At 37.7% G+C, this 23,562-nt stretch overlaps 1 pseudogene; it reads left to right on the plus strand.

Moving 5' to 3' along the window:
• Positions 1 to 1,460: 1,460 nt before the first annotated feature.
• LOC122045005 overlaps positions 1,461 to 23,562 on the plus strand; it is a 35,793-nt pseudogene continuing 13,691 nt past the window's right edge.

Consider the following 23,562-nt stretch of genomic DNA (forward strand, 5'->3'; position numbering starts at 1 on the left):
AACCGTAACTGACCCGGCTGGGGGCTAGGCTGGTTACAGTTCACGGATAAATTAACCGGAACCGCTGATTCAGTTGAACCAAAACTTAACTCATTGTTCAATTTTTTTTTAATATATATTGTTTTTCAATTATATATATATATATATATATATATATATATATATATATATATATATATATATATATAGGTGTCTGGAATTAATCCATGTGCGCGTGTGTGAATTGGTCTAGGCACCTGGAATGAATCCAAATGCTCGGACTCCCTTAGTATTTTTTTTTATTTTATTTTGGGATATATTATATGTATTTAGGATTCAAAATTTTAAGATTTAGAAGTTGAGTTATAATGAATTTGAATCAATAAGACTTTTCTTCTAGAATTCAAGCTTCCCTCTTGGTTTATAGTATTTCAAATTAAAAATTTTAGATGCTCACAGGATATATTATATGTATTTAGAGTTTAAGATTTTAAAATTTAAGGATTGGGTTATAACAGATTTAAGTTAATAAGATTTTCCTCTAGGGTTTTGATTTTCTTCTTGGATTATAGTGTTCAAGATAAATAATTTTACTTATAAGGTATAATATATGTATTTAGGATGTCTTAAAAAAATATTTTTAAAAATTTCAAAAAAAGTTTTAAAAAATTTAAAAAATAGTGTCGGAGCGTAGGATTAAACCAAAACTAGAAAAACCAATATATCTATAATTGTTAGTTATATTTTTAATAATTAAGTTTTTGTTTTCATTAGGGGTGAGTCAGATTTAGGTTGGTGAGTTCGGATTAGCAGATTGACGAGTTGGAACATCATAATCCAAATCCGACTTGATTAATATTTTGGATCAAATTGTTCAACCCAAATTCGACCCGTTTATTTGTATTTGTTTCAAATCAGACCCAAAATGACCTATTTATAAAAATATATTCATCTTTACTCGAACTTAATCCGAAATTGACCCGAAATGACTCATTTTATAAAATCATGCTTATTTTTAACTCAAACTCAACCAGAATTTAATTTGAAAATATTTATAAATGGATTCGCGGATTATAATTGGGTCATTTCAAGTGATCCGAACCCGACTCATTTATTAATCGTGTCAATCAAGTCAACCCGAACATGATCCAAATCCAATAAGACATGACCCTAATTTGATTTTTTCGTGTTGGTTTAGATCATATTTTCATATCGGGTAATAAATTACCACCCCTAATTTTCATATATCAAAAGGAGAGTCATAGAGTAAATAATAATAATTTATAAGTTATTAATTCAATTAAGAGAATTTTATTAGTTAATTTATAAAATTTTAAGTTTTAAAATATAATAATAATTTTGAAGTGTGGTAAATCATGATGAACCATGTATGAACTATGAATCGATGATTTTAAGCCGTGAATCGTAATTATCTTGAACAATTAAGATTAAGGATCTATCTCCTAACTACCGTCGAATCGATGGTTTCAGATCGTCAAACTGTCAATGGTGGAATTATAGTTATTCACCTTTATAAAATTTTAAATTAAAAAAAATATTTTAGATGGTTATGAATTGTGTGGCGCAAGTGTATATGATATAAATTACAGTTTGATAAATTCAATTTTATCCCAAAAAAAATATACTCTATCAAATCACATGTATCTGAAATTTCAGGAAAAAAATCAATGTTATTGAGAAAAAATTGGAAAGAAATCCTTGAGACAAACCCTAAAATAAGACTATAAAATCTGTGCCTTATCTCCTGAGTCCATGTGTTTGTCTTTTTAAATAATAATTAAATAATGGACAAATATTTATTTACTAGTTCATGTGTTTGTTTTTTTAAATAATAATTAAAATTGTTGACCGATTACGAAGTTGAATTAAAATAATCAGTTTTTTCTTTAAAAGAAGACATAATTAAAATAATTTGTTTCTTTAATTTTGATTCTTTCGATCTGATAAATGGATTGCTGATTTATTTTCTGAAACAAAAAATTTCTTTATGAATACAGTTTGACAAATTAAATTTTATCAAAAAAAAAAATCTATGAAATCACAGTATCTGAAATTTGAGGAAAAAAAATTAGGATTATTGAGAAAAGTTTGGAAACAAAAAATTTCTATATGAATATAAATTAAATTTTATCAAAAAAAATTCTATGAAATCACACACCAGAGTATCTGAAATTTGAGGAAAAAAATAACAATTATTGAGAAATATTTGGAAAGAAATCATGAGAAAACAGATTATAAAATCCGGTCGTTATCGGCGCCACATGATCATCAACATCTCTATTAGATTTTCCTCCCGTGGCTGGCGGCGGCGGCGGCTGGGTTGATCTCCCACTGGATGTCTTCTCCCTCATCTTCTCCAAACTCTCCCTTCCTCAATTTCTCCGCTCGGCCGCCGTCTGTGTTTCGTGGTCGGCTGCCGTCCGCGATCTGTCCACGCGCGGCAGATGCTTTAAGTTCCGCGGGCAGAGCCCCTGGCTCGTGCTTAACCACAATCCCCGCGATGACCCATCTGCCGTCACCTTCTACGCTTTCGACGAGCGAAGGATGTACACCATCCCCGTTCCGGATCCTCCCATAATCGACCGACTCTTCCTCGGCTCTGCTCACGGTCGGATCATCACGATCGACGTCCGCCTTCAAGTGCAACTGCTGAACCCGATCACCGGCCTGCAGATCGACCTCCCTCGCCTCTTCTCCTCCGAGGGCATCAACCCCATCCGCGACACTGCAGGGCGCCTACTCGGCTTTGCGATTCCGAAATCAGTGAACGAAGAAGAGCAGGTACGGCGCGGAATTAGTTCTATCCGTGGCAACTGGATTTTATATCAGTGTCATCTGAAAGCAACCCTATCTGCTGATCCATCGCTCGGAGATGGCTACACCGTCGCGCTCATCCAATACCCTATCTGCAGGTAAGGTGCTTCTAAGACTAGAAGCGAAGGACTTGGGAGACTTCACCGTATTCTTGGACGGCCGCAACCCAATTTGCGTTTCTGCCTGTGATTTTCCACTGTTAGCACCTAATTCTATATATTTTACAGATGACGATATAATTCGAGATCCAATACTCTCTGCCTGCCATCACGGATTGTTTCACATAAGATATTTGCAAGGGTATTCTACCTACGCTTTTCCTATAACTTGGGCACGTCTATATTGGCAGCCTCCTTCAAGCTCCATTAATTAGTCAGTTGCTTATGTAGGTAGTGTTTGATGTTATAAACATTTGTATGCAGTGTCTTTCTTTTTTAAAAAAATATATGGTGTTTGAATGTATGATTTTGTATTTTTTTTTTAATCATTAAGTTTCCTTATCTCCTAGTTTTCATCCTATTCACCAGTATCCATCAGAGAATTGGATATTTATTTTCATATTCATTCATGATCAAATATCTTATATATTAATAGTTTTTTTTTTCATTCCAGTAAACCGTTGCTCATTCAATAAATAATTGTGAAGGCCAACCATCATCCTAGTGTTGATTTAAAAACAAAATGTAGTGCCAACTACTTAATCTAATATTTCATAAAGAAAATATATCTTAAAAAACTTAATTAGTAATACTTTCCAAATTTGAGAAAAATATACATTTGAGTTTGGTTAATAAATTATTAATTAATTTCCTTGGGAATAATTAAATTAACTCCGTTAATGTTTCAGCTCACATCTCTTTAATTATCCGTCAAAAAAATGAAAATAAAATAATTACAATTCCGAATAAAAATTCTATCCCCACTTGCTATTGCAATGGGACCCACAGCTTATCACAGCGGGGGAGTTTTTAATTCTGATCATTAAATTTTATTTTTTCTGGGGCCGTGTTGAACATAAAATAAATCCCTTTACCGTTCTAATAATGTCATTATGAAAATTAAGATTTTTAATATTCCGCTCATTAATTGGATTAATTTTTTTATTTAATTTTTTTTGTTATTATTTTAATAAATTTGGCACATCAATAGGGTACTATAATTTAATATTTTGATTAGGAGTATAAACGAATCGAATCGAACCGAATATGAAAAAAAAAATCTAAGATTTGAATTCAGCTCGAATTAATAATATTCGAATTCGAACTCAATTCGAAGTTCGAAAAGTTTAAAATTTTTCGCTCGAATTCGGTTCGAAATAGAATTTGGATTCGAGTTCGATTTCTACAGATTCAAATATGTTCGTGAACTATTCGAACTATTTCTAAAAAAGAAGTATTTGAAATGTCCGAAATTTATTTATTTAATATATAATTATATTAATAAAATATTAAGACTCACGAGCGGCTTGTCAACTATTGAATTAAATAATTTGAGCTCGAGTTTAGCTTGAAAAAAAATTCGAACATGTTTGAGTTCTGCTCGAAATTCGATAAGTTCGAATACGAATCAAATATTTATTAAGCCGGCTCGAAAAGCTTGTAAATCGGCATGATTCGTTTAATCCCTTAATTTTGACAACAGATACCCAATATTATTTAGGATGAGATGAAAATTCCAGTATTTTCAGCCTGATCCTCAGTCTTATCAGATTCATCAGCAGGACAGGTATAATTCATTTGTAGGATTCGGGTATGGGAATACACAACAAGGGATTTCTAAGTGGCCTCAACATTATCAGTCATATATTCAGCATCAGCCTGAGCAGGATTTTAGGGAGCAGTCACAACTATTTTGTCAACATCAAGAAACTCAATTCAAGCCAAGAACACATTCATCGACACAGTTACAGTTGCTATCAGATCAACTTACTGCATCAATTTCTGAGGAGATGGATTGTAGAGTTTGTGATATTCCTAACTTTTATTTAGCTACTCTACTTGACTCTTCTAGTTTTTTACATCGCGATGTTGTAGTTGATTCTAATGATATTATTGTTGATGATGTTCTGGTTCCAGATATTCTTGATGTTGCAGGTGTTATTTTTGATGATGGAAGTGTAGGGGAGACCCAAGAATCGCTTCCTTCGATTATTCTACCACCAGTTGAGTCTACTGCTATTTTACTTAGTGACGATGGAAGTGTAGGGGAAACTCAAGAATCACTTCCGTTGATTGAACCTGATCCAGAGCCAGATCTTTTACCTGATCAAGATGATGCTACATTCACTGTTTTTGAACCTCTAGGTACCTATCAGGATGGTAAGGATGATATTTCTTCTGAATTTTTAGGAAATACCATGGAGGTAATTCATTTTGATTGTAGTGGATGTGATATGTCTTTAGATTCATGCTCTGTTGATTTTGTTATTATTTCTAGTCTATCTGACACAGCATGCGTGCAGGATTTGCATCCTCTTTTTATTTCACAGGAATTTTTCAGATATTTCATTTGCAGTAAATCATTCAAGGATGCATGCTACCATTTGAGGAAAGCCCTAACACTATATGCAATAATGAAGCTTCTGGAGTGGACACTCCAACTGAACCATCTTCGGCCACCGGAGAAAATTTATGAGGAGTCAAAGGTGGAGGGAGCGATCTTCACTTCACCTACATTCATTCCACTTCCAGAATGGCTTCTGGAACTGAATCGACTCCGACCACCAGAATTTCAGGGGAGTCTGTTCCATCTCATTTCTTCTTTTCCTTTTTGCTTGTATATATTTGTTTGCGTTATTCTCTTTTTCTTGATAGTTCATTTTTAGTTTATCTAGTCAGGGTTTTCATAATAAATTCCCTATGCACTCTTTTTATCATCTTAGAAATTGTGAAAGTTAGTTAAATTTGATTGTCAAATTTGATGATTTATTGTCATGATTGGATTCTTGGATTACATGTGATTACAACTTGATAATGGATTTCATGTTGGTAGATTGAGATGATAATTTTTGATATACCTAGTGAGGACATTTTTGAGCCTATTATTCCTATTGATGTGTGATGCACTTGTGGTTAATGCTACTCTATAACTTGCTTAATTCTTTCAAGACCACATTATCATAGATTTGCATGAGTTTTATGAAGGCTATCTCACTTTCTTTTATCCATGCCTTTTGTTATCACATGCTTCTTGAATAAATTCATATCATTCGTCATTTTATTCTTTTCTTCCTTCCATTTATTTCCCCCATTTACTTCCTTTTATTCTTTTTTGGGATGTGGATATCTTGGATGTTACATGATGAGTATTTTGCCCGGGACGGTCAAAAGTTTAAGTGTGGGGGAGAGAAATAGCTTAGTAGAATTTAAGAGAGGCATAGGTGAACCATGCTTGATCACCATAGGTAAACCATGCTTTGTATCTTTTATTGAGATATTGATGATGTTGTATAATGTTACATAACATGTTGAGAAAAAAAAAAGGAAAAAAAACAAATCAGAAAAAAAAAAGAAAAAAGCAAATCTAAAAAAAAAAAAAGGAAAAAACCAGAAGTGAAAAAAAAAGTGAAAAAAGAAAAAAAAATTGAAAAAAAAAAGAGTTTTAACATGTTTGCCCTTTTATATTTGTGTGTGGTAGAACTTTATAGAGAGACAATCTTTATTGTAGCAATATTTAGATTTTATTGTATATCATGAGTAGTGATTTTTATTGGAAAGCTATAGTAGAGGTTGTCTACATGTTTATTGGAGTTGTGAAAAATGTTGACATGTGTCATTTTTATTCATTTGTAGTAGAATTTTTGTGAGTGACAATTTTTACTTTAGCAATATTATTATATTAGTGAAAGACGGTAGAATTTTGTGAGTAACAATCTTTATTGTAGCAAAATTTGGATTTTATTATAGATGATGAGTGATTGTTTATTGAAAAGCTATTGTAGAGATTGTTCACATTTTTATTGAGTTGTGAAAAGCTAGCTTGGGAGTTTGGATGAGATATATTTTTGGCATTATTTTCTTGTACTCATCTATGTAACATTCCAATATATTCATGTCTTCCACCAATAACTTACTTTATCTTCTTCATCTCTTTTCTTATACTATCATTTGCTTGATTCATGTTTCCCTTAGATTTCAATAATGCCTTCATTATTTTATTGTGCACTCTTATGTTTATAGTGGTGGAGATTAGAAGAAAATCAAGCTTATGGTAGTGCATTTATCATGAGTAGCTTGAGTAAGCTCCACTATTACATGTATATGAGAAAAGAGCCACAAACACTTTCCTTGTGAGGTTATTTTGTTATCATTCTCAATTTATTGATTATGAATTGAAGTTATCATGTTTGTTAATCGATGTATGAATTGAATCCATGAATGCTTTGGTCATTTGAATTTGACAATCCTAGATAATTTCTTTTCACTATTTTCTATGTATGATTAAGAATTATTAAGGGAATGCATTTTAGTTATCTTTCTTGTTTTATTTACTTTCTCGAGACGAGCAAGAATAAGTGTGGGGGAGTTGATAACTAGTATTTTGATGCATTATTTTGGCTCTTATACTTAGCATTTTTACCCTCTCGTATGCTTAATTCCGCATTTATATCATGTTTTATGAGTTGAGATTTATTTGGAGCGTTGATATAATTTTTCCTATATTTTTTGGTATTTTATTTAAAAGATGCATCTTGTTTTGCAGGGGAGTAATTTGGGCCGTTGATCGGGATCAAATAATCCAAGGGCTCATGTTATTCCAAGTTGAATCAAGAAGAGCCAAATCCAATCAAACCCAATCCAAAAGCTTCAATCCAAACCCAATCTTAAAGCCCACTTTTAAAAGCCCAATTATATTTATCTTATTGGATCCGGATCTTCTCATTAATCCAAACCCAAAACCCAAAACCCCATTCCTTCCCCAAACCCAATCCATTAAGAAATTTCCCTTACCTCACGCACGACACAGTAGCCCCTCGCTCGGCTCGCGTTTTCCTCTTCCAGCGGCTAGGGCACACCAGCCACCTCTCCTTCCTTTCTTCTCTCCGGCCGGCGGCACCACTTCTTCTCTTCACCGCCGCCGGCCGGTCCTCCACATCCTTTCCCTCTTCTTGGCGTCTGCATCGGCTAGGGCACGCGAGTCCGACCCCCTTTCCTCCTTCTCCCGATCGAAGACGACGAAGCTGACGGCGACGATTTCCGGCGGATCTTCAGCAGCGACGATCACAGGGCTTCATCAGAGTGGTTACTCCTGTGGGTTCTTCATCCATCTCGCATCCTAGTCAGGATTCCTGCCGGACACGGTGAAGAAGGTGGTGACTCACCGACGGGCAGCGAGCTTTGGTTCTTCTCCGACATCACTCCATTCCCTGCTCCTTCGTATTCCTCATCCACCTCGCATCCCCTGTTGAGTGAGTTCTGCCCGACACGGTGGAAAAGGCAGTGGCTTACCAGCGGAGATTCAAGTTCGGTTCTTTCCTAGCATTCATCACATTCCTTGATTTCCAGCCGGAGCTCAAGGTCTCTGCCGGAAACGGTGAAGAAGGCAGCGATTTAGGGTTCCAGCAGCACATATTTCCCCTTCGCCGGAGAATTTCCAGCCGGACTTCTTCCAAGCTCTGATACCACACAACTCGTACCTGCTGGACACGGTGAAGATGGAAGCGTAGGGTTGACAGTTCTTGCAAGTTTTCCTTCATTTCCAACAGCTTTCCAAGGAGAGGTTTCTTCGAGGATTTCGCGCTTCCACCGTCGCGAATTGTAGTTCCGACCAGCAAAGTCAGCCATCCACCGGATCCAGGATATTTCCGAGTGACAGCGGTCTTCTTCCTCGGTGATTCTGTAGTGATAGACAGAGTACTTTGTGCGTGTTTGACTGTGGAGAAGTGGATTGGTTAATTAGGATTTACTTGCTTTGTTTCGTTAATTCTGTTGAATTTACTTAATTACTGTCTTGTTGCTTCATTTATGCTTGTTTGTGTTCTTTGTTATGTTTTCATGTTAGTTCTGTTGATGATTATGCTTGTGTCGTAGTGTGACAATGCGATGTAAGTATGTTCTTCAATGGTTAGATAGAATTGTAGGTTAGTTTTAGTTATGCTTGTTTTACTATCTGTTATGCTTGTTTGTTATGCCTGTAGAAGGTGCAGCTTGTAGCGTAGAGTGACACTGCGCTATAGGTTCATCTTTGCTGGTTAGTTAGGATTTCAATTATTGCATTAGGTTTAGAGAACAAAACCCCCAAACAAACCCCTTGGTTCGATCTTGTCTGAAAACAAACGTCCTATCATTGTTTCCACGTGAGAGACGACCCGGTCCTCTACTATACTACCTTAGTGTAGGTTAAGGGGTTCGGTAGATTAGAAATGAATTAATTTGATTTACGAGTGTGACAGATTCGCTTATCAATGTGCCTGGGCCCAAAGGGAATAAGGAGAAGGAGGGCAGTTTGGTCATTTGATTGGAGTAGGGTTTTTGTTTTAAGAGGCGCACTGTTCATCATCCAAGGGGGAGGCTTCGTGCTTTGTTTTTTCCGCCGCTACCGAGCAGAGAGACGGGGAGTTGCTGCCTCTGCCTAGTTCGCTACCGACCCCGCTCACGACACTACTCCTCCTCCACTTCTCCGACGACGGCCACCCTTGGCCGGCGAGATTGCCTCCTCTCTGCTCTCCCTCTCCTCTCGCAGGCAGACGCGACTGTGGAGGGTCGCGATCCACCCCGCTCCTCCCTGACAGGTTCGTCTTCTCTCTACTGCTGGGCATGCCGACGGGGCCGGGGGGGAGTGTTGTCGCCACTCATCGAGTCGACGCTGCCAGGGTCGTCCACGCTGTCATGTTGCCTCCCACCTCCGACACCGCCACTGCCTCTCTCCTTCACGCGCCTCACCGGTGACGCCAGCGACCGCCGCCTCCTCTCTCTCATTCACGTAGATGGCCAACGAGGCGAGCAACAACCACCTCCCTCTCCACGCGACCGCTGCTGCCGCCACCATAGACCGAAGAAAAGGCTTCTTCTTGGTCCCTCGCCGCAGCTGCCGGAGAGATCCGTCGGCGACGATCGTCTTTGGGCCCTCTCCTCTTTTCTGCGCGCTGATGCCACTACGCCATCTTCCTTGTCGCCTCTCTCCCTCGCGCGCGGCGCTGCCCTCCTCCCGCGGACCACTATGTTGTCTCCCTCGACCAGCTCTGCCACATCTAGCGGCCGCCGCCGAGTCCAGCGACCACTGCCGACACTTCTATTGGCCATTGCCACTCTCCGATGCCACCTACAGCGACAGTCATCAGTCGATCCAGGACCACCACTGATCTCACAGCTGTTGTCATCCTCCGATCCACGCCGACGGGTGCTTTTGGTACTGTGCTGGCCTGCGAGCCACCGCTGTATTTCGGCCTATGTGTTGTTATGGTGTGTCCGGCCTGCGTGCCGATATTATATCCCGGCCTGCGTGCCAGTGTCATTTCTCGGCCGACGTGTCGCTATTAGCTTTCGATCGGCCTGTTGTTTGCTGAATCTAGGTCACGCTCGACTCCCGGCGGGCAGATCTAGCTCCTCAGATGACACATTCATCTATCCTTTAGGGTCTGACGACTCGATCAGCAGTGTGACTAGCTCACCGATCTATCCGAGGGCGTCCCCGGGGCCATGGTACATCATCGTACTCGTCCTACATTTATTTCATTGTTCTGCTATTATTCGATTGCTTATATATTCGTGGGACCCGCTTTGAGCATCGGGGTATCAGGGACCGGGGCAACCCGGTCACTGGTTACAGGTAGCATTGACCGGAGGTCTTCCGATGACTTGGTCAACACAGAAGACAGCTCACCATCCGGGTTATGGAGATGCGGTCAACATACCAGACACGTCATACCGACAGTTCCATCTTCTTAGATCCCGACAGGATCACTTTGCATTCGTCTGTCAAAGCGACTAATCCAATGTCTAATCCTAGTGATCTCCTACCATTATAATCTTCTCCTTTTTGGATACCTTTTGAAGGTGAAAAAACCTCTTACAATAAGTTCTTATAAGAACATAACAACCTAGGGCGGTGTTGGGACATTCCGGGAGCTAGAGGAGGGTGAATAGTTCGCTCGCTTCGTCGATGATAATCTTTTGCAGTGGAAATACTCGAAGCAAGCTCTCAATGATAACACAAAGAATTTACTTAATATCCACCTCAAGAAAATGTGTCTAATCCAAAGATTCACACACGACATGCAAAATACTCCTTATCGGAACAATCCGGAGGTGGAGAAACCTTGTACAAGACTCTCAATACAATAAGAAGAAGATAGAAGCAAATACAAATGAAATCTTACAAGATTTACAATAATGATGCTTTCTTCTTATTTGGAAACGCCTCTTGATATTTGGAAATACAGCAACACTTTGCTCCAAGACATTCAAGAACCAACGGTGGGAATTGGAGAAGAAGTGGAGTGAAGAGTTATTACGTTTGAACTTCGTTGTCACCTTTATATCTGTGCTTCTAGGGTTCCTAATCGATTGGGTCTGCTCCCAATTGATTGCCACGTCAAATCCGCGCGATCCCAATCGTCCAAAACTCGTAACCTGTGTAATGTGTTGGTGTAATCGACTTAGTTTTATTGGTACGATCATGGTTTTGATGTGTGTGTCAAAGAGTTTAAGTTAGACTTTCATATGTGTTTGAGTCATGCAGAACTTGGTGAAACACATGAGGAATTTGGTACGGCCAAGTTTGGGAAGCTCATCCAAAGACTCAGATCCTTGAGTCGGAGAAGGATGGTGTGGAAGACATCCAAGGGGCCGTCAGACGAAGAGCAACGGAGAGAAGCCGAAGAAAGCGGATTTCAAAACAACATGAAGGATGGTACAGAGAGAAGCCACGGACTCGGGTGCATCTAAAGGACGAAGACACATTACTCTTCTCTCGGACTCGGGTGCATCTAAAGGACGAAGACACATTACTTCTAGTCTATAGACTCCCAAAGTAATGTGACATGCATTTCTATAAAAGTACCTCGATTATCTTTCGTATCCTATTATTTCTCTTTAAATGGATCATTCTCATGCTTCATCCCACAGGCACGTGAAAAGTACTTATCACTGAAGAAAAGCACAAGAGCAGATGTAGCAACAGTCTTAGAAGATGTACAATATAATTATGTATATATTTATATTTGTTGCAAATGTTTTCCTTTTGAGTGGATTAAGGTAACACTTTTATTTACGTTGCAGGAGCTTCACAGTGCTAGATCTTCGTTTGAGCAAGCTAGTTTTAATCTGGTATATCTAACTATTTACATTTTTTTTTACAAAATTCTCATAGTCAGAAAGTTCTACTCTGCCTTGTTACAAATGCATGGTGTCATATCGTGTTTCCTTATTATCGCTAGGTTACTGCTACTTCTAACGCAGAGGCAAAGAAGAGATGAGTTTTTGGAGGCTGTTAGTGGAACTATGGATGCCCATCTTCGTTACTTCAAACAAGTAATGCATTATTTCTCTGTTGGATTTTCATCATTTTCACAAATGATTTCTCTTACATTCATTTTAGGGATATGAGCTACTTCACCAGATGGAACCATACATCCACCAGGTAGATCTATAAGATTACATTCTGAATTTGTAGTCATGATTTTCCCTATTTGCTGCTCATGTTGCCGTGCATTATAGCTTCAGATTCTATTATGAGAATCATTTATTATTGTACATCTACTCCAGTGCTGGAGCAAATTCATTCACACGTCTCATCATTTCATAGGAACTGCTTGTTTGCCCGTCTCAAAACATATTGTTGAATCATGTTAGGATGCCTTTGAAGTGTTTTATGCCTTTTTCCATGACATCTGACACTGGAATTTCAGTACCTGCCAATGGGTTTAAATAATGACATCTGTGAAAATAAAATCTTTATTGATCATGTCATTCACCATTAAACTGCTGGTTCTCGTTGTTACTTATATGTGAATCTTCTTGCCTGTTTTTTTTAGTTCACATTTATGGGCTTGCAACTCCATGTTTAAGTAATCCATTAGACAAGGTTATCTCTCAAAGCGTTCGTCAAACTGATGAGGTGACTGGAAGAGAAGATACTTTGTTCTTGACAGTCGAGGCATGTTATACTATTATTGCAAGCAATGGAACAGATCAACTGTATGTTCATTTATTTTGTATAATTGGTTCGAATCTCGGTAAAATCAAGATAAATATCTTCTTTATGTATTAGTCATTATTCCAAAGGTTAGTAGTCGTCCGTGATTTACCTCCTTTATGTTGATCTTGGGACGGATTGACGGAGACGCTGGGGACGAACGTATTCACCTTTTATCATAATTTATGTTGTATAATTACTAAAAACAGTAGTCATATTATTATCTTTGCACCTAACTTTCCTACTGTTCTCTGCTTTGGTCTTGCACATTTTGTGTGCTTCATGCTTTTAGGGAAGTAACCATTGTACCTTGAGAAGTCACAACTTGTCAGATCATGGTTCTGGGTTACTGATTCATTGGTTTTCTTCTCATCATCAAGGCGGAGTACATGATGAGAAGTCTGTTGCATGCCATACCGTCAACCTGCTAACTTCAACAATAAAAGTTGATACAGACCAGTCAAACCTTCGCTTCTGCTTCAGGATCATTTCTCCAACAAAGAATTACACATTGCAAGTAGAATCTTAGGCAACTACTTGTTGGTGCAGCGGAGGCCGGCAAGAGGGGGGTGAATTGCTAAAAACACAAAATAAAAATACCCTCCTCGGATTTTAACTCAGAAAAATAATAGTAAAATAATAACAATTAAATTAACAGAAGTAAAAAGAAACTCCGCAATTAACCTGGTTACAACCAAGGAGGTTGTTAATCCAGGGCGATGAAAAAGCGCACTAGAAGAATCTCCTTAGCTGAAGGCGGAGAAGCCTTTTACACACTAACGGCTCAGAACTATTGCTAGGAATTAAGTACAGAGTTGATTGTCAAAGTTGTTTTTGAATTCCTAGCTCCAGGGGCCTTTTTATAGCTCCTGGAAAGTCTATCCCGAGGGTCCAAGGCGCCTCCAACAAGGTTTAAGGCGCCTCCAGCTTGGTCAGCGGATAAAACTTTATCCGCAGCGCAAACGGTCAAAACAGACTGTTGAAGGCGCCTTGAACAGGCTTAAAGGCGCCTTCAAGCTACAGTAACTTTCTGCTACAGTAATTTCCAGCCACTTTTGACTCCTTTTCTTCTTCGCTTTGTCTTCCGAAGCTCCGTTCTTTTGGGTGATTGCGGCCAACCGGAATAGGGCTCACCCGAACCCAATTCCCGGCCTTTTCCTCGAGCAGCCTTCCGTCCCGGCTTAACGTCCCTCGAACGCCGCGCACGCTCTTCACGCCCATCGAAGTACTCTTCCGCAGCTCTCTCGTCCTTCGGACGCACCGAGCCCGTCGGCTCCCTTCCCGTGCCGTCCTTCTCGCTAGCTGCGTCTTCCGCTCGACTTCCTGTGTTCCTAAGCTCTTGCACACTCAGACACAGGGATCAAACACAACAGGACCTAACTAACTTGGTTGATCACATTAAAACTACCACGGGGTCCAACAATCTCCCCCTTTTTGATGTGCATCAACTCAAGTTCAAGTTAGGATTAAAATAGACATACAGAGTAATTTTAAAGAAAAAATTACTAAACTAACAAGTTAAGCATAATTTTTGCAATTCGTAAAATTGCAACACTTTTTATAAAAATAATAATATAAATTTTAAATTTTTCTAACTCCCCCTAAACTTGTACTTTTCTCTCCCCCTTTGATCACAGCAAAAATGGGGTCCTAATTAGAGGGAACGTTTAAAAAAAAATCTAAGTTAAAAGACTTTTTGAAAAAATCCAAGTAAATGAACTTTTAGAATTTTCCAGAAGAATATTTAAAAAAAATTCTAATGATTTTCCAAAAAAAATTCAAGTCAAAAAGAAAATTAAGTCTTTAGAATTTTTCAAGAAAAAATATTTCTAAAAATGAATTTATAAACAAAATTTTCAAAAATGTTTGATTAAATTTTCAAAGCATTATTTAATTCTAATTTTAAAATACTTTTTCAGAAAGTTAATTAAACCTTTCATTTCAATATTTCAGCTTCCAGGTCGTGGCGAGGCACTAGGCCTTCTTGGTTATTGGAGCAACAACCACTTCCTTGACAAAGCTTTATAAAGAAATTTACTGTTTAATTTTCTTCTCTGAAAGCGCTAAGTTTAATATTTCAACTAAGATCAGATATTATGATTTTTAGATTTCCATTTTAACTTCTCATAAGTTCTTAATTCATAGTGTTTTAGAATTATGGCAAAAAATATTGAGCTGGCAAAAAATCTTGAGCTTGCAAAAAATTATACATTTTCTATTGTTAGTTTGTCAAAATCTTTTAATTGACAAATTGTGTCTTTTAACTCAATATTCTTTAATAGTTTTTCAGTTTTTAATTTAAAATATTCTTTCGACGAAATAATTTGTAATTCACGAAAACCTTTCGGCAATATTTCAATTGAAGCAATTAATTTGCCAGGAGGTGGAGACCATACCTGACTTACCTTGTCGGTGGTTGATTCTTCTCCTGTCGAGTTGTTTTCGTCTTCTAATGTTTCTCCCCCTTCATCGATGCTCATTTGTGATGAGCATTCTAGGTCTTCAAGTTGGAGTTCGGTTACTGGTTCTGTCTCGGCACTTACCTCAGTTTCGGACTCTTCTGACATCGGATCAGTGTCCATCGAGGAGTCGGATTCAACTTCAATTTGTTCTTCGTGGAGTTTTAAGAACTTTTCCCAAAGTTCTTTTGCGCTATTGTACTCTCCGACTTTGTCGAGATCTTCATTTGGTATTGTGGTTAGAAGATGAAATTCAGCTCGTGCATTTGCCATAAACTCGTCACGTTGGTTCTCGTTCCAGAGGTATTTCTCGAGCACTTCTCCGTTTGCTTTCTTTGGTGCTTCATAACCAGATTTCATTATTAGATAAATAGAAAAATCAGAGTTAAGGTATACCTCCATCTTTTGCTTCCATGAAGCAAATTCCCCCTCGAATGCAGGTGGGTAGTCACTGTTTCCGGCCATCGTTTTGATCGTTGTGCGTCAGTCGGCGGTTAGTCCTTCTTAGCAGTCTGGCTCTGATACCAATTGTTGGTGCAGCGGAGGCCGGCAAGAGGGGGGTGAATTGCTAAAAACACAAAATAAAAATACCCTCCTCGGATTTCAACTCAGAAAAGCAATAGTAAAATAATAACAATTAAATTAACAGAAGTAAAAAGAAACTCCGCAATTAACCTGGTTACAACCAAGGAGGTTGTTAATCCAGGGCGATGAAAAAGCGCACTAGAAGAATCTCCTTTGCTGAAGGCGGAGAAGCCTTTTACACACTAACGGCTCAGAACTATTGCTAGGAATTAAGTACAGAGTTGATTGTCAAAGTTGTTTTTGAATTCCTAGCTCCAGGGGCCTTTTTATAGCTCCTGGAAAGTCTATCCCGAGGGTCCAAGGTGCCTCCAACAAGGTTTAAGGCGCCTCCAGCTCGGTTAGCGGATAAAACTTTATCCGCAGCGCAAACGGTCAAAATAGACTGTTGAAGGCGCCTTGAACAGGCTTGAAGGCGCCTTCAAGCTTGTTTAAGGCGCCTTCAAGCTTGTATTTCCAGCCGCTTTTGACTCCTTTTCTTCTTCGCTTTGGCTTCCGAAGCTCCGTTCTTTTGGGTGATTGCGGCCAACCGGAATAGGGCTCACCCGAACCCAATTCTCGGCCTTCTCCTCGAACAGCCTTCCGTCCCGGCTTAACGTCCCTCGAACGCCGCGCACGCTCTTCACGCCTACCGGAGTACTCTTCCGCAGCTCTCTCGTCCTTCGGACGCACCGAGCCCGTCGGCTCCCTTCCCGTGCCGTCCTTCTCGCTAGCTGCGTCTTCCGCTCGACTTCCTGTGTTCCTAAGCTCCTGCACACTCAGACACAGGGATCAAACACAGCAGGACCTAACTAACTTGGTTGATCACATCAAAACTACCACGAAGTCCAACACTACTAAGCCTCAACTCATTGTTCTAACTTATTTTTTTGTGTGACATATAGTACATGCCTATAGCAAAGGGAGCATATTATTTGTGCTTGTTCCAAATGAACTAGTCTGTTGTTTTTGAAGTTAATTTGTAGGCAGCCTACATAAAAGTTAATACATTGATAGTTTTTAAGCTGTCTACATCAGAGTTAATACATTAATAGTTTTTAAGACACTGACAGCAAAGTTATTACATCAATATCACATTATTTTGTCGTTTTTGGTTGATGCAGGCAGAGAGTGTTATGGATCAGATGAATTGGATTGAAAAAATAATCGGTGCCATTGCTTCTCTGCTGAGCTCTCAGTCACCTGAACAGGTAGGCGATGAAGCATTTTTTATCCTTGCATGTATGCCGAGTGACGGTCACTTGATTTTTCCTTTTTGTTGGTTGGAAAATTTCAGTGTCTCACAAATCTATCAAGTGGTTAGATATCTTAAAATTAAAGATAAATTCTATAAAATCGTAGTTAGATCTGTTATGTTATATGAAGTTGAATGTTGGACTATGACTTGAGCACGAGCACATGAGCAGAAGATGAGAGTTGCAGAGATGAGGATGTTAAGATGAATGTATGGACATACGAAGATGGACAAAATAAGAAATGAGAGCATTAGAGAGAAAGTCGGAGTTGCATCTATTGAGGAAAAACTCCGAGAGACACGTTTAAGATGGTACGGACATGTACTTAGACGATCAATAAATGTTCCAGTTAGACAATGTGAAACTATGATAAACATGCATATCAAACGAGGAAGGGGAAGACCAAAAAAGACTTGGTTAACAACAATAAAACAAGATAAAATTTATTTAAATATAGATGATGATATAATAGGAGATAGAGCTCAATGACGTAAAAGGATTCATACAGCCGACCCCACCTTGTAAGAAAAGACTTAATTGTTGTTGTTATTGTTGTTGCACAAACCTATCAAGTGGTGGGAATTGTAGAGCACCTAGTGAAATTAGCTCGTTCAGCAGCTCAACTGATCTTGAACAGTTTGTAAATGAATATTCATCAATTCAAAAGACCAGTTTTAGTGTCCCTCAGACTGTTCTATCAGAAGCTTACAGCAACATAAGTTCAACTTGAAGCATGATAAACCAATTGATGCACTACAGAAAGTGTGTGGTAACAACATGTGTGCTGATTGTGGTGCTGCTGAGCCTGATTGGGCATCCCTGAACCTTGGAGTTCTTCTTTGCATTGAGTGTTCTGGTGTTCACCGAAATCTTGTCGTGCATATATCGAAGGTAAGTCTTGGATCGATGTCAAGTTAGCATACAAAAGTTCTGTCTAGAATTCAAAGTTAGACTACTTGCTAATTTGCATGGAATTATCTTAAGCTAAAATCTCTTCTCTGACTTTAGTTGTTTTGTGAAATTTAAATTACTATTTCCTGTTGAATGATCCTTAGTTGTTGAAGCCTGAACAAGTGTTCCCTACCTTAAAAGATGAGTTTATTCAAATCAGACATGTACAGAATGCTTGTAATTAGGGCAGTCTCAGTCATACTGATGAGAAATAATTGAAGCTTATGCTGATGAAGCTTGCACCTCTATTCAGACTGGAAAAACTACAATTTAACCTTCTGGGAATTTTCCTTTAGATAGAAGAGTGCAAGGTTTTAGATACCTTAGTGTATTGAGTACACTGGATATTTTACTAATCTGAGCAACAACTGAGAGGTGGACCATCCTTAAATTATGGTTCTTTTTTAGATTTAGCTTATGTTGAAAGATTTGGGTTAAAGGTTGATCATGTATAGTAGTGTTTGTGATCAGTTGTATTTTCATTTATTGGGATAATTTTAGAACATATAAAATTGCTATTGCAGGTGAGATCTCTAACACTTGATGTTAGAGTGTGGGATCGTTCTGTTAATAATCTCTTTCGATCACTGGGTAACACATTTGCAAACTCCATCTGGGAAAAATCTTTACCATCAACAACTAATGGCAACTTAGAGGATGTCTCTAGGTAATGATAATGAAGTCCTGGATTGCAAATGTTTTTTTTTCCCTGCAGTTTTGGTTGTTATTAACTTTTTTTATTCAGCTTTTGTTTGCTTAACAAAACTCAAGAGCATTCCTCTATGAACAAGCCTAAACATTCAGATCCAATTACATGAAAGAAAAGTTCATTCAGGCAAAGGTATGATGCGGTCTATCTCTATTCTATTATTTTTGCACATGTTTATGGATACATCAACTGGAAGAAGGCTTTGTGCTTTACCTTTTTGCATATGTTTAGGAAACATTTTTCTTCATGAACTTCAATCTGCTAAGGTTTATTTGGACATGTTAACTAATGTTATGTACTTGAGTGTTAGTTATTTTTGGCACGTCATAGATTTTCGTTATGATAATAGGACTGTGATTTCTTTTTTATTTGGGATATAATTGCCAACATTTATCACATGAAGCAACTAAATATGCGAACTCCTATTTAATGGATATATGAAAAAGGTTTTGACAATAGGATAAGATATTTTGACTTGGTTTGGTTCTGAGACTTTTATGTTGCATTCTATTGTTTGTTATATAGGAAAAGCTGAAAGTTTTCACATTTTTGCTTGTCATTGCACTTGAAAAAGTTGAACATGGTGTTTCACTAATACCTTGATTGCCGGACAATGTTGAATGTTGTATTTTAATTGTTACTCTAGATAGAAAAGTTCGTTTTTCATTAAATTTTAAAAATGAATTCCAAGAATTGTTTGGAGAAACAGGATCCTTTGGCCAGTAGACATTATTACTAGGGATATCTCCATGACAATCTTGCTTTGTAGATACTACTGAGATGTGAATACTTTTTGTTAAAATTATTAGCTGTGGCAAGATGTTGTTTTCATATTCATTTTGTATTTCTAGATTGGTTTCAATATCATCTTTTTGTTCAATTTTGTTACCCTCAAATTCTGAGGTCTGCATGCATGTATTTTGATTTAGAATCATCTACTATTTTTTACAGTGGCCAGTTTTTTAACATAGAAAGTTTCAGACAGATGGCATCACATTTATTTGATTTCAAATCTCCATTTTCCAATTCGTGTTTCAGGAACTTGTAGTGAGAGGGGAAAAAAAAATATCTAATAGAATACTGATACATCTTTTCTCTCACCAGTATGCAGATAAATTCTTTGTTCAAAAAACAATAGGAGATCAGCTTTCAGTCACACAACAAATGTGGGATACTGTCTGTGCTAATGACAAGAAAACAGTCAATCAACAATAACATATTGTGGCTTAGATGCAGATGTGCATGTTTTTTATGGTCTGACATCAGCAAATACATCTTTAACACTCACAAAAGCTATGCTTCTGCAAAATCAGACAACTGCCATGGAAGATCATAGTTCTAGCTGCTTATTAAGTGATACCTTGCATAAATCTTCTACTATGAATTCTATTGACTCAGCAGGCAATAGTGACAACATCTATGAATTGGATGAATGCTTTGAAGGCTTCACTCTACTTCATCTTGCATGCCTAACTTCAGATATGGGCATGGTAGAGCTCCTACTGCAGTATGGTGCAAATGTTAATTCCACTGATGTGAGAAGGACACCACTTCACCATTGTATTCTTATAGGCAGACATTCATCAGCCAAACCTGACAAGGTGAGTTGTCCTATTCATATACTTTTGAGTTCATGACAACATCTTATTTGAAATAAGACTTATTGTAATTATTTTTCAGATATTTATTATTTTCCATTTTTTACAGACTAAAGAAACTACTAGTGCATGTCTTCTCATCATCAAATTTGGTATAATTTTCATACTAAAATGGTGTAATTTCAACACCAAACACTATTTCAACTCCAACCCATCAACACCATATCACTCCTTAGAATATTCTATTATTCTTATTAATTTTTTTATATGATAATTATTATATTTAAAATTAATACTTCTTAATATTTAATATTTTAATTTTTTTAAAATTCAATATACAACTAATATATATATATATATATATATATATATATATATATATATATATATTATTTTTAATTTTATTATATAATTACTCAGGCATAAATATATTTTAAAAACATTATAAAATCACACACAATTAGGATAAAATATTTTACTATTTTATATTTAATACAAACAAGAATACTTAATTGAAAATACAATATTACAAGACTTTAACTTTCAGAATTACTATATTGTTCCCATAAATGCTCAATTAATGCATTTCGAAGGGCAATATGTGCTTCTTTGTCTTTGATTTGTCTGTATCGAGCTAGAAACTCTTCAAATCGAGTACCATCATCTACTGCGGGTTCAACATCTGGAGTCGGCACCTCAAAGTGTTCCACGATTGGTGCATTTAAATCACGTTCATCTTCAATTATCATATTATGCATAATAATACATGATGTCAGTATATCATGTAAAATATTTTTCTACCAAAAACATGAAGGTCCTGCAACAATTGCAAAGCGTGATTGGAGCACGCCAAATGCTCGCTCAACATCATTTCTACACGCTTCTTGCTTCATTGCAAATAATTTATTCTTTCGACCTTGTGGAGCATGAATCGTTTGAACAAGTGTTGACCATTTTGGATATATACCATCAGCTAAATAGTAACTCATATTGTACTCTTTTTCTTGAATGACATAACGAGTAGGAATTGTAATACCTGCAGCAAGATTAGCAAAAAGATGAGAAGGCTAAAGTACATTAATATCATTGTTCGATCCTGGCAACCCAAAATACGCATGCCAAATCCACAGATCATAATCGACTACAGCATCTAGAATAATTGTTGGCTTTTCACTACGACCAGAATATTGTCCTGCCCAAACTGTTGGACAATTTTGCCATCTCCAATGCATGCAATCTAGGCTACCTAACATACCTGGAAAACCCCGTAGCTCACCAATATGAAGTAGCCTAGCAACATCGTGAGCATTTGGAGATCGTAGGTACTGCCCTCCAAAAACTTCATCAACAGCATGACAAAATCATTTCACACTTTCAATAGCAGTTGATTCCCCTATTTTAATGTACTCATCAGTAGCATCTGCTGGTACACCGTACACCAATATCCGAAATGCGGCTGTTATTTTTTGCAAGCGTGACAAACCAAGTCTTCCAAGCCCATATCTCTTTGTATAAAATAGTTGTCATGATTAGTAACAACATCACAGATACGCATAAATAAATTCCGTCCCATTCTGAATCTTCTTCAAAACATTGCATCATTATACAATGCATTTTCGGCGAAATAATCATTGAATAGATTACGATCAGTAGCTTCACGATTACGATTGATCATCTTATGACCAGGAATTGAGCCTCGATGCATGCTTTTGTTGCTTTCTTCATTGAGATAATTCAAGATAATTTGATTATTGGTAGAAATCACCTGAGCGATCAGTTGTTGCCTTGCACCAAAACTTTCTGCATAGTTATCATCATCAAAGCTCGAAGATGATAAATTGTTATCCATTTTCTGAGATAATTGAATGGATGAGGTACATGTTGCTTTTGGGGTATGTATTTATAATGTATGTTATAAACACATTTGGACAAATATGCACAGATGACGTGACACAACGATGACAACATCGGGACAAGTTTAGCAGGCGACGTGATCGGCCATTGAACACACATTTTTGTGTGCCAAGATGATGTGACCTAACAATGAACACATTTGGACAAATATGCACAGATGACGTGACACAATAATGACAACATCGAGACAAGTTTGGCAGGCGACGTGACCGGGCATTGAACACACATTTTTGTGTGCCCAAATGACGTGACCTAACAATGAACACATTTGGACAAATATGCACAGATGATGTGACACAACAATGACAACATCGGGACAAGTTTGGCAGGCGACATGACTGGGCATTGAACACACATTTTTGTGTGCCCAGATGACGTGATACAAAAATGACAACATCGGGACAAGTTTAGCAGGCTACGTGACCAGGCATTGAACACACATTTTTGTGTGCCCAGATGACGTGACCTAACAATGAACACATTTGGACAAATATGCACAGATGACGTGACACAACAATGACAACATCGGGACAAGTTTGGCAGGCGACGTGACCGAGCATTGAACACATATTTTTTGTGTGCACAGATGACGTGACCTAACAATGAACACATTTGGACAAATATGCACAGATGACGTGACATAACAATGACAACATCGGGACAAGTTTAGCAGGCGACATGACCGGGCATTGAACACACATTTTTGTGTGTCCAGATGATGTGACCTAACAATGAACACATTTGGACAACCTTGCACAGATGACGTGACACAACAATGACAACATCGGGACAAGTTTAGCAGGCGACGTGACATGACACTGAATCAAAATTTGCATAATTTTATATTCACATTTTTTCACTATATAATAGCTTACCAGATATTGGTATAACACATTGTATGTCAACAATATTTGTGAGAGTTTCTCTTCTACTAAAATGAGTGCAACCCCCCGACAAGCTTCATACTCATTTGAAGAAGATAAACACTTATGTCATGTTTACCTTCATATTTCACAAAATCCAATCATTGGGATCAACCAATCGAAGGATCAATTCTGAGCAAGAGTTGAGAAAGAGTTTCATGCAGATCCAAATTTTGTGCATCATAGCCGACCGCCAAGATCTTTGCAAAAAAGAATGCTTCTTATGCTAAGTGCAGTATCCAA

The sequence above is a fragment of the Zingiber officinale genome, chromosome 1B (genome assembly GCF_018446385.1).
Source record: "Zingiber officinale cultivar Zhangliang chromosome 1B, Zo_v1.1, whole genome shotgun sequence".
NCBI classification, from domain to species: Eukaryota; Viridiplantae; Streptophyta; class Magnoliopsida; order Zingiberales; family Zingiberaceae; genus Zingiber; species Zingiber officinale.